Source organism: Dendrobates tinctorius, unplaced genomic scaffold (genome assembly GCF_039654945.1).
Source record: "Dendrobates tinctorius isolate UK_male_01 unplaced genomic scaffold, ASM3965494v1 ptg000022l, whole genome shotgun sequence".
Classification (NCBI taxonomy): Eukaryota; Metazoa; Chordata; class Amphibia; order Anura; family Dendrobatidae; genus Dendrobates; species Dendrobates tinctorius.
In genome coordinates this window covers 108,641,194-108,654,616 of record NW_027361690.1, presented here as the reverse complement: position 1 = coordinate 108,654,616, position 13,423 = coordinate 108,641,194, and positions in this window count along the sequence as shown.

The window sequence follows — 13,423 nt, the reverse complement described above, 5'->3', positions numbered from 1 at the left end:
AGGCTTCTGGCCACCCTGAAAATATGTCTATTGCTACTAAGGCATACTCAAAACCCCCTGAGTGTGGCATTTGTATGTGATCTATCTGTATGCGCTGGAAAGGGTACAGGGGTCTGGGTGTACATTTCTGAGGTGTTTTTTCGGTTTTTCCTGGATTGCATCGGGTACAGACAAGACACCCTTTTGTAATGTTGGCGGCTACTGTTGAAAAGCCTGGTGCGTGGTAATACTGGCGGACAAGGTTGTGCATCTTGACCTTGGACTGGTGAGTTGTGCCATGAGCCCATTTGGCCACCATAGGGTAGAGGACTCTTGGTAGGCAGGGCTTTCCTCTGTACATCATCAGATGTCTGGCATCTATTGTGGCTCCATCCAGGGTCCAGTGGTCCTTTTCTTCCTTGGATGCTTGTTTCTGAAGTGTGGAGAGTGTCTTCTCCCAGGGCTCCTTTTCCTCTGATACTGAGTCCTTAAGAGAGAAAAGATGAACAGTTTCTGGGTCAAGTGGTAGTAAGGCAGCCTCTTTTGCTGTGACATCAGCCAGTCTCTTGCCCACTGCTTCCTTTGAAGTTCCTCCAGTGTGTGCTTTTACCTTTACCACCGCAACTCTTTCTGGCATCAACAAGGACTCCATTAATTCTTGTATGGCCCTGTGGTGTCTGACAGGCGTTCCATTGGATGTGATGAAGTCTCTTGCTCTCCAGATTGGTCCATAGTCATGACAAACACCATGAGCGTAGCGTGAGTCAGTGTATATTGTGGCTGTGCATTGAGCAGACATCCGGCATGCTTCTGTTAAAGCTCGCAGTTCTGCTTCCTGGGCAGAGGCGGATGGGGGTAATGGTTGTGCTAGTAACACAGTATCTTCTGTAACTATTGCCATACCCGTGTGGAACCGGCCTTCTTGGTCTGCATATCGTGATCCATCCACAAAGAGCGTCAGGTCCGGGTTTTCCAAAGGAACATCCGTGACTGAATCAAACCCGGAGGTTTCCTGTCTCATCAGAGCGAGACAATCATGTTGGGCCATTTCAGAGTCGACTACCTCTTCCACTGATGTGTCAGAGATGTGGTCTTCGCCCTCTCCTCCATCTGGCAGAGGTAGGAGAGTGGCTGGGTTAAGAACAGCACACCTGGAGATGGTAACGTTGTCTGGGAGCAGAAGGGAGCATTGGAGACGTAAGTGGCGGGCGGCAGACAGATGCTTCGGCTGTGTCTGGGCCAGGATGGCAGTAATGTCATGAGGTGCCATGATCTTCAGCTGGTGACCCAGTATGACATCAGATGTCTTGTCCAGGAGTAGGTGGGTTGCAAACACAGCTCTCATGCAAGTTGGAGCTCCACGAGCCACTGGATCCAATCGGGCAGAATAGTACCCAAGAGGGCGTTGTCTTCCTCCATGGAGCTGCGTCAGGACTCCAGTTGCATGTCCTTGTTTTTCCATAACAAACAGGCAAAATAGCTTGTTGTAGTCTGGTAGTCCTAGGGCCGGAGAGGATGTGATGGCAGTCTTTAGCGTGTGGAATCCATCGATGGCTTCCTTGGTCAGGTTGAAGGGGTCGACCTTGAGGCAGTCATACAGAGGTTGCATGTGCAGAGAGGCATCGAGGATCCAGGGACGGCAGTAGGAGACAAGGCCAAGAAAGGTCTGCAGTTGTGAGGGCTTGATCGGCAGGTGTATATTTCGTACAGCCGTTTTCCTGTCCTCAGTCAGGTGTTTGGTTTGGTGGGAAATACAGTGTCCCAAAAATACCACTCTTTCCTTGCAGAACTGCAGTTTGTCCTTTGATGCTTTACATCCATTGTGTGCCAAGAACTGTAGTAAGGAGATGGACTCCGTTTGGGCTTCTGTCAGAGTGTCAGCACAGAGGAGGAGGTCATCTACATACTGTAAAAGAACAACAGTGGGATGTGTCATCTTCCAGGGGTCCAAGACAGCCATCATGGCTTGAGTAAACATAGAGGGGCTATTTTGCGCCCCTTGAGGCATCACAGTCCAGGCATATTGCCGACCCTCATGCGTGAAAGCAAACAGGTACTGACAGTCAGGATGTAGAGGCACACTGAAAAATGCATTTGCTAGGTCAATCACCGTGAACCACTTAGAGGTGGGTGGGATGGATGAAAGCAGTGTGTGTGGGTTAGGCACAATTGGTGTGTCCAGTACTGTGGCTTCATTGACAGCTCGCAGATCATGTACCATGCGAAACTTAGTAGGTTGTCCCTTTGGTGTTTTCTTCTTCACTGGAAACAGAGGAGTATTGCAGGGTGACTTGGTGGGTGTGATGGCTCCATTCTCGAGGTAGATTTTCAGTTGTTGTGTAATAGCAGCAGATTGTGAGATAGAGAGCGGGTATTGTGGTTTCCTGGGCAACAGTGCTCCAGGTTTCAATTCTACCTTCACGGGCGGAACCTTAAGCCGGCCAATGTCTTCTTGGCCTCGCGCCCACAACATGTCTGGGATCAATGCCATGATTTCTGGTTGGACTGGATCTATGGACGCGCCCTGCTCGTTACACTGCAAAGAGAAAAAAGCGTATAATTCTGCAGAGTGATCATAAGAAAGTGGGGTCTTGAGACTGACTGTCCCGTCTTCGTGAAACAGAATATTAGCTTGAAATTTTGACAGCAGGTCTGACCCTAGCAGATTGACTGGACAGGTGGATGAGACTACCAATTGAGACAACATGGTTTGTGTTGGCTGGAGACTTACATGGAGGGGTCTGGTCATTGGTGTGTACCGAGTATTTCCATCCACCCCCACACAAGGCACGATTTCATCCGTCAGACTGTCTGGATCTGGTAGGTCAATGTTTCTGATTACACTTCTGGCTGCACCGGTGTCCACCAAGAAAGTGAGGGGTTTGCCCTCAACCTCTAACTGGATAGTGGGCGTTAGAATCATAGAATCATAGAATCGTAGAGTTGGAAGGGACCTCCTGGGCCATCTGGTCCAACCCCCTGCTCAAAGCAGGATTCGCTAAATCATCCCAGTCAGATGTCTGTCCAGCCTCTGTTTGAAGACTTCCATTGAAGGAGAACTCACCACTTCTCGTGGCAGCCTGTTCCACTCATTGATCACTCTAACTGTCAAAAAGTTTTTTCTAATATCTAATCTGTGTCTCTTCCCATTCAGTTTCATCCCATTGCTTCTAGTCTTTCCTTGTGCAAATGAGAATAAAGTTGATCCTTCTACAATGTGACAGCCCTTTAGATATTTGTAGACAGCTATTAAGTCTCCTCTCAGTCTTCTCTTTTGCAAACTAAACATTCCCAAATCCTGCAACCTTTCCTCATAAGACAGGGTTTGCAGACCGGTCACCATTCTGGTCGCTCTTTTCTGAACTTGCTCCAGTTTGTTGATGTCTTTTTTAAAATGTGGTGCCCAAAACTGGACACAATATTCCAGATGAGGTCTGACCAAAGAGGAGTAGAGGGAAATAATGACTTCACGTGATCTAGACTGTATGCTTCTGTTAATACATCCTAGAATTGCATTTGCCTTTTTTGCTGCTGCATCACACTGTTGACTAGTGTTGAGCATTCCGATACCGCAAGTATCGGGTATCGGCCGATATTAGCGGTATCGGAATTCCGATACTTAGTTCCGATACTTTTGTCATATCGGATTCCGGAATCGGAATCGGAATAGGAAGTTCCCATCATGCTATGAGCCTGCTTGCTTTGATTAAGCCAATGGGAATCCTCCGAAGTGCGGGCACATCCTGTTAGGCATGTAGGCATGTTAACTATTGGCATGGCTGTGATTGGCTGCCGAAATGATGTCATGATGCACTATAAAAGCCACCGCAGCCGCCATTTCTGGTCACTCTGCTGTGAATTCAGTTAGGGACAGGCTGCTGTAGAAGACTGTGAGGGACAGTTAGAAATAGCGATTCCACCAAACATCTAGTGCTTTACCCAGGCTACATAAACCACCACTGTAGCCTTCTTTGCCCTAGCAGCAGTGTTCACAGCTGTCTGCAAGGGCTGTGTGAGTGCAGCTCACGCTGTGGAGTGGGTCCTGCAGCCACGTCAGGCTGTAGGCCACCCAGTGTGATCACTGCTGCCTCATACATCTTTTATTTTTTGAGCTGCATTTTTTACATAATTTCAATCTAGTGTGCTTCCATCCGTATCCATATACGTTGGTTGCAAACACTAGTAGTAGACAGCGGAGCCTTTCTGCAGCCTTTCAGTGCTAGTGTCCACTTTGCTGCACTGTTCACGGCTGTCTGAGAGGTCTCTGACTGTGTGTGAGTGCAGCTCACGCTGAGTAGTGTGTCCTGCAGCTACGTCTGGCTGTAGGACGCTCAGCGTGCGTCAGTGCCTCACACATATTTTTATTTGAGTGCAGCTCATTTTTTCTTCTATTAGTGTGCATCCATCCGTCTCCATCTACGGTGGTTGCAAACACTATAAAGGAGTACACAGCGGAGCCTTTCTGCAGCCTGTCAGTGCCAGTGCCCACTTAGCTGCACTGTTGACGGCTGTCTGAGAGGCCTCTGACTGTGTGTGAGTGCAGCTCACGCTGAGTAGAGTGTCCTGCAGCTACGTCTGGTTGTAGGACGCTCAACGTGCGTCACTGCCTCACACATATTTGTCTTTGAGTGCAGCTCATTTTTTCTTCTCCTATTAGTGTGCATCCATCCGTATCCATCAACATTGGTTGGTTGCAAACACTATATAGGAGTAGATAGAGGAGCCTTTTTTTCTGGCTTGTGCCCTGCCGGCGCAGCCAGATTAGTATTACCCAATTTTTTTGGAGCCTCATCTTTTGCATTGTAGGTTACCTGCCTGCATTGTAATAGCTCCAAAAAGTTGGTGATACTATCAGTTTCAATTCTTTGTTCACATACTTTGAGTTTGTTTCCAACAAAGAAACCACAAAAAAAGTTCACCAAACACTACATTTTGAACTTGTGTAGGCCACATCAGCTCCTATTAAAGTCTAGTCCACACACACACACACTTCATAAAATTAGTGTTTCTTGTACCTGTAACCAGCTGTTCAGGAATAAGCACACTAAGGCCCCCCTTTGTACTTTTTTGCCTATCTTAAGCAGTCTTGCAAGATTAAGAAGGCAGGGAGTAAGGCGCGTGGGCGTGGGCGTGGGCGTGGAGTTTCAGCAGGGAGAGGACGTGGGGATTCTGCAGGGAGAGGACGTGGGGATTCTACAGGTAGAGGACGTGGGGATTCTGGGCCTGCTGCGGGCACCAGTGGATCAGCATCCCCCAGTTTTAGCAGGCAACAGTCCTTTATGCGCAGCTTTGTAGGACCTCAACGTACCCCACTGCTGCGGGAGGAACAAATTGAAGCCGTTGTCGGATGGATGGCAGCTAACGCATCGACTTCAATTACTTCCGCATCCTCTCAGGGTCAGAGCACCGAAGAGCAACCATCTGTCTCTTCACCACCTGCCAAAGTGCCCAGGCAGTCAGAGAGACATGGACAGGAGCCATCACAGTCTCTACTTCTGTTCTCGGAATCTGTTGGCTTGGAAAGAGGGGGCCAGCCAAGCAGCATTCCTGAATGTGAAGAAGAGGGAGTATGCAGTGATGCGCAACTTCTTTGTCCCTCTGAATCTGAAGAGGCGAGTGGGCCAGTGCCTATGGTCAGCACACCTCAGTACGCATCAGATGATGACGAGACTCAGTTGCCACTTTCTGGTGCGTACGGTGCTGGCGAGACAACCCCGGAGAAGCAGCTGTTTGAAGAGGGGAGGGAAGATGATGAGGTCCTTGACCCATCATGGCGTGAGCAACAGGAAGGTGGTGGGAGCAGCTCGGAGGAAGAGATTCCCCTACCGGCCAAAACAGGAGGCAGAGGGAGGGGGAAGAATTGGTTGCCTGTACCCTCCACTTCGGCACCCGTTAGGAGCATTCCTCCTTCCAAAGGCAAACCGGGCGCTCACAAGAGTTGCAGTGCGTGGTCCTTTTTTGACACAGTTGCAGATGACATTTGCTTTGTCAAATGCAAGCTGTGTCATCAGAGAGTCAAAAGAGGGAGAAATGTCAGCAACCTCAATACCACAAATATGTGGAAACATGTGCGCACCAAGCACGAGTTGGAGTTGCAGAGACACCCTGAAGACGTAGGCCAACGTACAGCACCACCTACCACCTCTTCAGTTCGTGTTGGGCCCTCTTCCTCCAGCTCACACACTGCTGGTTCGGCTTCCTCACAGGATCGCCAAGGAAGAACCTCTGCCACTGTTGTCCGGAGACCCTGTCAGATTACACCCATAGCAGCACGTTCCCATCCATCACAGCCATCGGTAGCACAGGCATGGGATAAAAGGCGCCCTTACTCGGCAAACCATCCCCGAGCACAGTCTCTGAATGCTGGCATTGCCAAACTTCTGGCAGTTGAAATGCTGTCATTCAGGCTGGTGGACACTGACACCTTCCGGGACTTAATGGCATTGGCAGTCCCCCAATACAACGTGCCCAGCCGCTTTTATTTCAGCAGGCGAGCCGTCCCTGCCCTGCAGAAACATGTTGAGGGCAAAATAAAACATGCGCTACTAAACGCCGTTAGTAGCAAGGTCCACCTGACCACCGATGCGTGGACCAGTAACCATGGACAGGGACGATACCTTTCCCTCACTGCCCACTGGGTCAATGTTGTGGAGCCGGGTACGGATCTGGAGAGTGGCGCTGTACGTGTTCTTCCAACGCCACGGATTGAAGGACTCCAGTCTGTACACATAGACTCCTCCTCCTACTCAAGTTCCTCAGAAACAGCAGAGCAGGAGCCTGTTACGACCGATATGAGCACAGCCGTGGCCAAACGTCAACAGGCTGTACTCAAATTAATTTCTTTGGGGAATCGAAGCCACACAGCGCAGGAGCTCTGGAATGCTATCAAGCTGGAGAGCGATGTGTGGTTTGGGCCAGCGAATCTCCAGCCGGGCTTGGTAGTGTGTGACAATGGCCGAAATCTGGTGGCAGCTCTTGGCCTAGGCAACCTCACACACATCCCATGTCTGGCACATGTTCTTAACTTGGTCGTGCAGAGCTTTCTGAGGGACTATCCGGATCTTGCTGCACTGTTGCACAAGGTCCGCATAGAGTGCGCTCACTTGCGACGTTCCAGCACGGCAAGATCGCGCCTCGCTGCTCTGCAGCGACGATTTGGCCTTCCGGAACATCGCATCATATGTGACCTACCCACCCGGTGGAATTCAACGTTACATATGTTGGAGCGGTTGTGTGAGCAGCAGGCAGCAGTCATGGAGTACCAGCTGCATCAGGCGCAAACAAGTCGCAGTGTGCGCCGTTCACACTTCAGCACCATTGAGTGGGCCTCTATGAAGGACATCTGCCTCGTTTTGCGTGCCTTCGATGAATCCACGCGGATGGCGAGTGCAGATGATGCACTAGTCAGCATGACTGTCCCCCTTATCTGCCTGCTTCAACAAACACTGCAAGCACTAAGGGATGAGGTTTCAGAAGAGGTGGAGGATGAGGAGTCCCAAATGCCATCTGCTTCTGGACAGTCTGCGCTACGTGTTTCCTCACAAAGGCCTAGGCAGGGGACACTTTGTGAGGAGGATGAGGAGGAGTCGATGGAGGAGGAAGACATCTCTCCAGAGGAGGGAGGTACACAAACCTCTACTCAGTATGTACAGCGAGGGTGGGGTGATGCAGAGCAGGCCGAGGTCACGCCTCAAACAGGGGACAGCGGTTCTTTGGCAGTTGGGAGTCTGCAGCACATGGTTGATTTCATGCTGCAGTGCCTGAGAAACGACCGCCGCATCGCCCACATTCTCGTCTCGGCTGATTATTGGGTGTACACCCTCCTAGATCCTCGCTACCGGGACAGCGTACAAAGGCTCATACCAACGTTGAACCGGGAGCGTAAAATGCGGGAGTACGAAGAGTCACTGGTGCAGTCCATAATGTTTTCCATTCCACCCGACAGCATTGTTGCTAGTGCTTTACAAAGCAGCTCTGTGCGTCGAGGCAGTGGAGGAAACTCTGCACAAAGAGGGAGCAGAGGCAGCGCCGCAGCACAAGGCAAGACCACTATGGCCCAAATGTGGCAAAGTTTTGTGTGTCCACCACAATTGTCTACACCATCAGCGACGCCTCGAGTCAGCAGGAGGCAACGCTTCCGTCAGATGGTGTCAGACTACATGTCTTGCCCTGTCGCTGTACTCCCAGATGGCTCTTCCCCCTTCAAGTTTTGGGTCTCTAAGCTGGATACATGGCCAGAGCTTAGCCAGTATGCATTGGAGGTGTTGGCTTGCCCTGCTGCCAGTGTATTATCGGAACGTGTCTTTAGTGCCGCAGGTGGTGTACTAACAGACCGTCGCACGCGACTATCTTCCGATAACGTTGACCGGCTGACTTTTCTGAAAATGAACAAGGCCTGGATCTCCAAAGACTTTGCCATTCCTCTTACAGACTAAATTAGTGGTTGGCAACTGTATCCAGGTCTGCTGGTGTGTTCATTTTTCTACCACCTGAACTATAATCCCTTTGCTTCAACACAGCCAGTTGTCGCTCAGATGTGTCGTCTGCACAGAGAAACACACTAGCTCCTGTGTTAGTGGGGTTCAGTAATGCCAGCTGATCCCCTGCTGTGTGGACGGCAAAGTCACCAGCTCCATCAACATTCAAACCACTACTGATTTTTAACCGTGCCCAACTTAGGTCTCTGGCTCCACTGTCTCTACTATTTCCCCTGACCTCCAACCCCGCCATCTACATCTCTGAAGTGGCGTCAGCACAATCTACACTTGTTCCTGTGTTCCTGTGGCTCAGTCCCATCAGTTTATCCCCTGATGTGTGTCCGGCAAGGTCTCCTGCTCTGTCCACATTCCCATAACCAGTAGTGGGAATGAGGACAGAGCTGGCGAACTTGCCGGACAAACATCAGGGGATCAACTGACGGGACTGAGCACCAGTAACACAGGAACAAGTGTAGATTGTGCTGACGCCACTTCAGAGATGTAGCTGGCGGGGTTGGAGGCCAGGGTAAATAGTAGAGACAGTGGAGCCAGAGGCCTAAGTGGAGCATGGTTAGAATCAGTAGTAGTCCACAACCTCCATAAAAACCGCTGCCCATTGGCCTCTGCATGCGGCATGCGTAATCCTGGGCTCCAACAGCGTCAGTTGGTGTTCAGAAGTGTCGTCTCCACAGAGCCAAACACATTCGTTAGAGTGTTAGTGGGGTTCAGCACTGCCAGCTGTTCCCCTGCTGTGGAGATGGCAAGTCTCCTGCTGCCTTCACCTGCCAAAATCCAGTAGGCCACAGCCTGCTCCTCGCCTAATCCTGGGCTCCAACAGCGTCAGTTGGTGTTCAGAAGTGTCGTCTCCACAGAGCCAAACACATTCGTTAGAGTCTTAGTGGGGTTCAGCACTGCCAGCTGTTCCCCTGCTGTGGAGATAGCAAGTCTCCTGCTGCCTTCACCTGCCAAAATCCAGTAGGCCCCAGCCTGCTCCTCGCCTAATCCTGGGCTCCAACAGCGTCAGTTGGTGTTCAGAAGTGTCGTCTCCACAGAGCCAAACACATTCGTTAGAGTGTTAGTGGGGTTCAGCACTGCCAGCTGTTCCCCTGCTGTGGAGATGGCAAGTCTCCTGCTGCCTTCACCTGCCAAAATCCAGTAGGCCACAGCCTGCTCCTCGCCTAATCCTGGGCTCCAACAGCGTCAGTTGGTGTTCAGAAGTGTCGTCTCCACAGAGCCAAACACCTTCGTTAGAGTGTTAGTGGGGTTCAGCACTGCCAGCTGTTCCCCTGCTGTGGAGATGGCAAGTCTCCTGCTGCCTTCACCTGCCAAAATCCAGTAGGCCACAGCCTGCTCCTCGCCTAATCCTGGGCTCCAACAGCGTCAGTTGGTGTTCAGAAGTGTCGTCTCCACAGAGCCAAACACCTTCGTTAGAGTGTTAGTGGGGTTCAGCACTGCCAGCTGTTCCCCTGCTGTGGAGATGGCAAGTCTCCTGCTGCCTTCACCTGCCAAAATCCAGTAGGCCCCAGCCTGCTCCTCGCCTAATCCTGGGCTCCAACAGCGTCAGTTGGTGTTCAGAAGTGTCGTCTCCACAGAGCCAAACACATTCGTTCGAGTGTTAGTGGGGTTCAGCACTGCCAGCTGTTCCCCTGCTGTGGAGATGGCAAGTCTCCTGCTGCCTTCACCTGCCAAAATCCAGTAGGCCCCAGCCTGCTCCTCGCCTAATCCTGGGCTCCAACAGCGTCAGTTGGTGTTCAGAAGTGTCGTCTCCATAGAGCCAAACACATTCGTTAGAGTGTTAGTGGGGTTCAGCACTGCCAGCTGTTCCCCTGCTGTGGAGATGGCAAGTCTCCTGCTGCCTTCACCTGCCAAAATCCAGTAGGCCACAGCCTGCTCCTCGCCTAATCCTGGGCTCCAACAGCGTCAGTTGGTGTTCAGAAGTGTCGTCTCCACAGAGCCAAACACATTCGTTAGAGTGTTAGTGGGGTTCAGCACTGCCAGCTGTTCCCCTGCTGTGGAGATGGCAAGTCTCCTGCTGCCTTCACCTGCCAAAATCCAGTAGGCCCCAGCCTGCTCCTCGCCTAATCCTGGGCTCCAACAGCGTCAGTTGGTGTTCAGAAGTGTCGTCTCCACAGAGCCAAACACCTTCGTTAGAGTGTTAGTGGGGTTCAACACTGCCAGCTGTTCCCCTGCTGTGGAGATGGCAAGTCTCCTGCTGCCTTCACCTGCCAAAATCCAGTAGGCCCCAGCCTGCTCCTCGCCTAATCCTGGGCTCCAACAGCGTCAGTTGGTGTTCAGAAGTGTCGTCTCCACAGAGCCAAACACCTTCGTTAGAGTGTTAGTGGGGTTCAACACTGCCAGCTGTTCCCCTGCTGTGGAGATGGCAAGTCTCCTGCTGCCTTCACCTGCCAAAATCCAGTAGGCCACAGCCTGCTCCTCGCCTAATCCTGGGCTCCAACAGCGTCAGTTGGTGTTCAGAAGTGTCGTCTCCACAGAGCCAAACACATTCGTTCAAGTGTTAGTGGGGTTCATCATTGCCAGCTGATCCCCTGCTGTGGAGATGGCAGTCTCTCCTGCTGTTTCCGCATTACAAAGACAGTAGGCCTCTGCCTACACCCTCCTATTTCCTGGGCTTCAACACAGCCAGTTTTGTTCTGAAGTGCCGTCCACACGGAAAGAGATACTTGCTCCCGTGTCTCAGTGGGGTTCAGTAATGTCAGCTGATCCCCTGCTGTGTGGATGGCAGTCTCTTCTGCTGTCACCTCATTCAAAATACAGTAGGCCTCTGCCTATACCCTCCTATTTCCTGGGCTTCAACACAGCCAGTTGTAGTTCGGAAGTGCCGTCCACACGGAAAGAGATACTTGCTCCCGTGTCTCAGTGGGGTTCAGTAATGTCAGCTGATCCCCTGCTGTGTGGATGGCAGTCTCTCCTGCTGTCACCTCATTCAAAATACAGTAGGCCTCTGCCTACACCCTCCTATTTCCTGGGCTTCAACACAGCCAGTTGTAGTTCGGAAGTGCCGTCCACACGGAAAGAGATACTTGCTCCCGTGTCTCAGTGGGGTTCAGTAACGTCAGCTGATCCCCTGCTGTGTGGATGGCAGTCTCTCCGGCTGTAACCTCATTCGAAATACAGTAGGCCTCTGCCTACACCCTCCTATTTCCTGGGCTTCAACACAGCCAGTTGTAGTTCGGAAGTGCCGTCCACACGGAAAGAGATACTTGCTCCCGTGTCTCAGTGGGGTTCAGTAATGTCAGCTGATCCCCTGCTGTGTGGATGGCAGTCTCTCCTGCTGTCACCTCATTCAAAATACAGTAGGCCTCTGCCTACACCCTCCTATTTTCTGGGCTTCAACACAGCCAGTTGTAGTTCGGAAGTGCCGTCCTGCTCTGTCCATTATGGGAATGTGGACAGAGCAGGCGACATTGCCGGACACACATCAGGGGATTAACTGACCGGACTGAACACCTGTAACACAGGAACAAGTGTGGATTGTGCAGACGCCACTTCGGAGCTGTAACTGGCGGGGTTGGAGGACAGGGGAAATACGAAAATCAGTGAAGCCACAGGCCTAAGTGGAGCTTGGTTCAAATTAGTAGTCTACAACCGATCTTAAAATTTCTTCAATGCAGCCTCAGCCTGCTCCGTACTTGTCCCTGGGCTTCAACACAGCCAGTTGTTGCTCGGAAGTGCCGTCTTCACAGAGTAAAACACTAGCTCCTGTGTTTGTGGGGTTCAGTAACGTCAGCTGTTCCCCTGCTGTTTTGATGGCAATCTGTCCTGCTGCCTCCCAATTGACAGCACATCAGGCCTCAGCCTGCTAAGTGCTTGTCCTGGGCTCCAACATCGCCAGTTGCTGCTCATAACTGACTTTGGCACGGGTACTCCCTCCTGCCCAGCTTGGTTCCAGCCCTGCCTGCTGTTTCCGGGAAGTGTCAATGTCAGTTTGCCACCCCAAGTTGCCATGTCGTGTTGCGGTTGGGTTAGCCGAGGCTAGGGTGCCAGCAGTTTAGGTGCTTCCTATGTGGACTGCGGGTTCTGGTAAGAAAGGCTTGTTCCATAGTGCCAGTAGGACAAGCACCCCCTGTAGGACTGTGTGATTCGGTAACTGCGGCCAGCTTGCGGCATGCCAACTTTGCTTTTCAGGGGTAACTTCTGATACCCCTCCGGGTTCCAGCACCGTCAGCTGGTTCTCGTCAGAGCCTTTGGCCTAGGTGCCTCCATCTCGGTATCCGAGTTCCGGCAACGTCTGCTGGTCCTTGGTAGTGCTTTGTAGCACAGGTACCTCCTGCTTAGTAACCGGGTTCCAGCACCGTCAGCTGGTCCTCGGTTGTGCCATTGGCTCTTATTCCTTCTGCTGCCCCTCCGGGTGCCAGCACTGTCAGCTGGTCCTCGCTATTTCCATTTGCTCTTGCAGCTTATGCTACCCCTCCGGGTTCCAGCACCGTCAGCTGGTTCTCATCAGAGCCTTTGGCCTAGGTGCCTCCATCTCGGTATCCGAGTTCCGGCAACGTCTGCTGGTCCTTGGTAGTGCTTTGTAGCACAGGTACCTCCTGCTTAGTAACCGGGTTCCAGCACCGTCAGCTGGTCCTCGGTTGTGCCATTGGCTCTTATTCCTTCTGCTGCCCCTCCGGGTGCCAGCACTGTCAGCTGGTCTTCGCTATTTCCATTTGCTCTTGCAGCTTATGCTACCCCTCCGGGTTCCAGCACCGTCAGCTGGTTCTCGTCAGAGCCTTTGGCCTAGGTGCCTCCATCTCGGTATCCGAGTTCCGGCAACGTCTGCTGGTCCTTGGTAGTGCTTTGTAGCACAGGTACCTCCTGCTTAGTAACCGGGTTCCAGCACCGTCAGCTGGTCCTTGGTAGTGCCATTGGCTCTTGTTCCTTCTGCTGCCCCTCCGGGTGCCAGTACCGTCAGCTGGTTCAAGAGGACAAAGAACAGGAAGACAACCACCAAGATGCAGAACAAC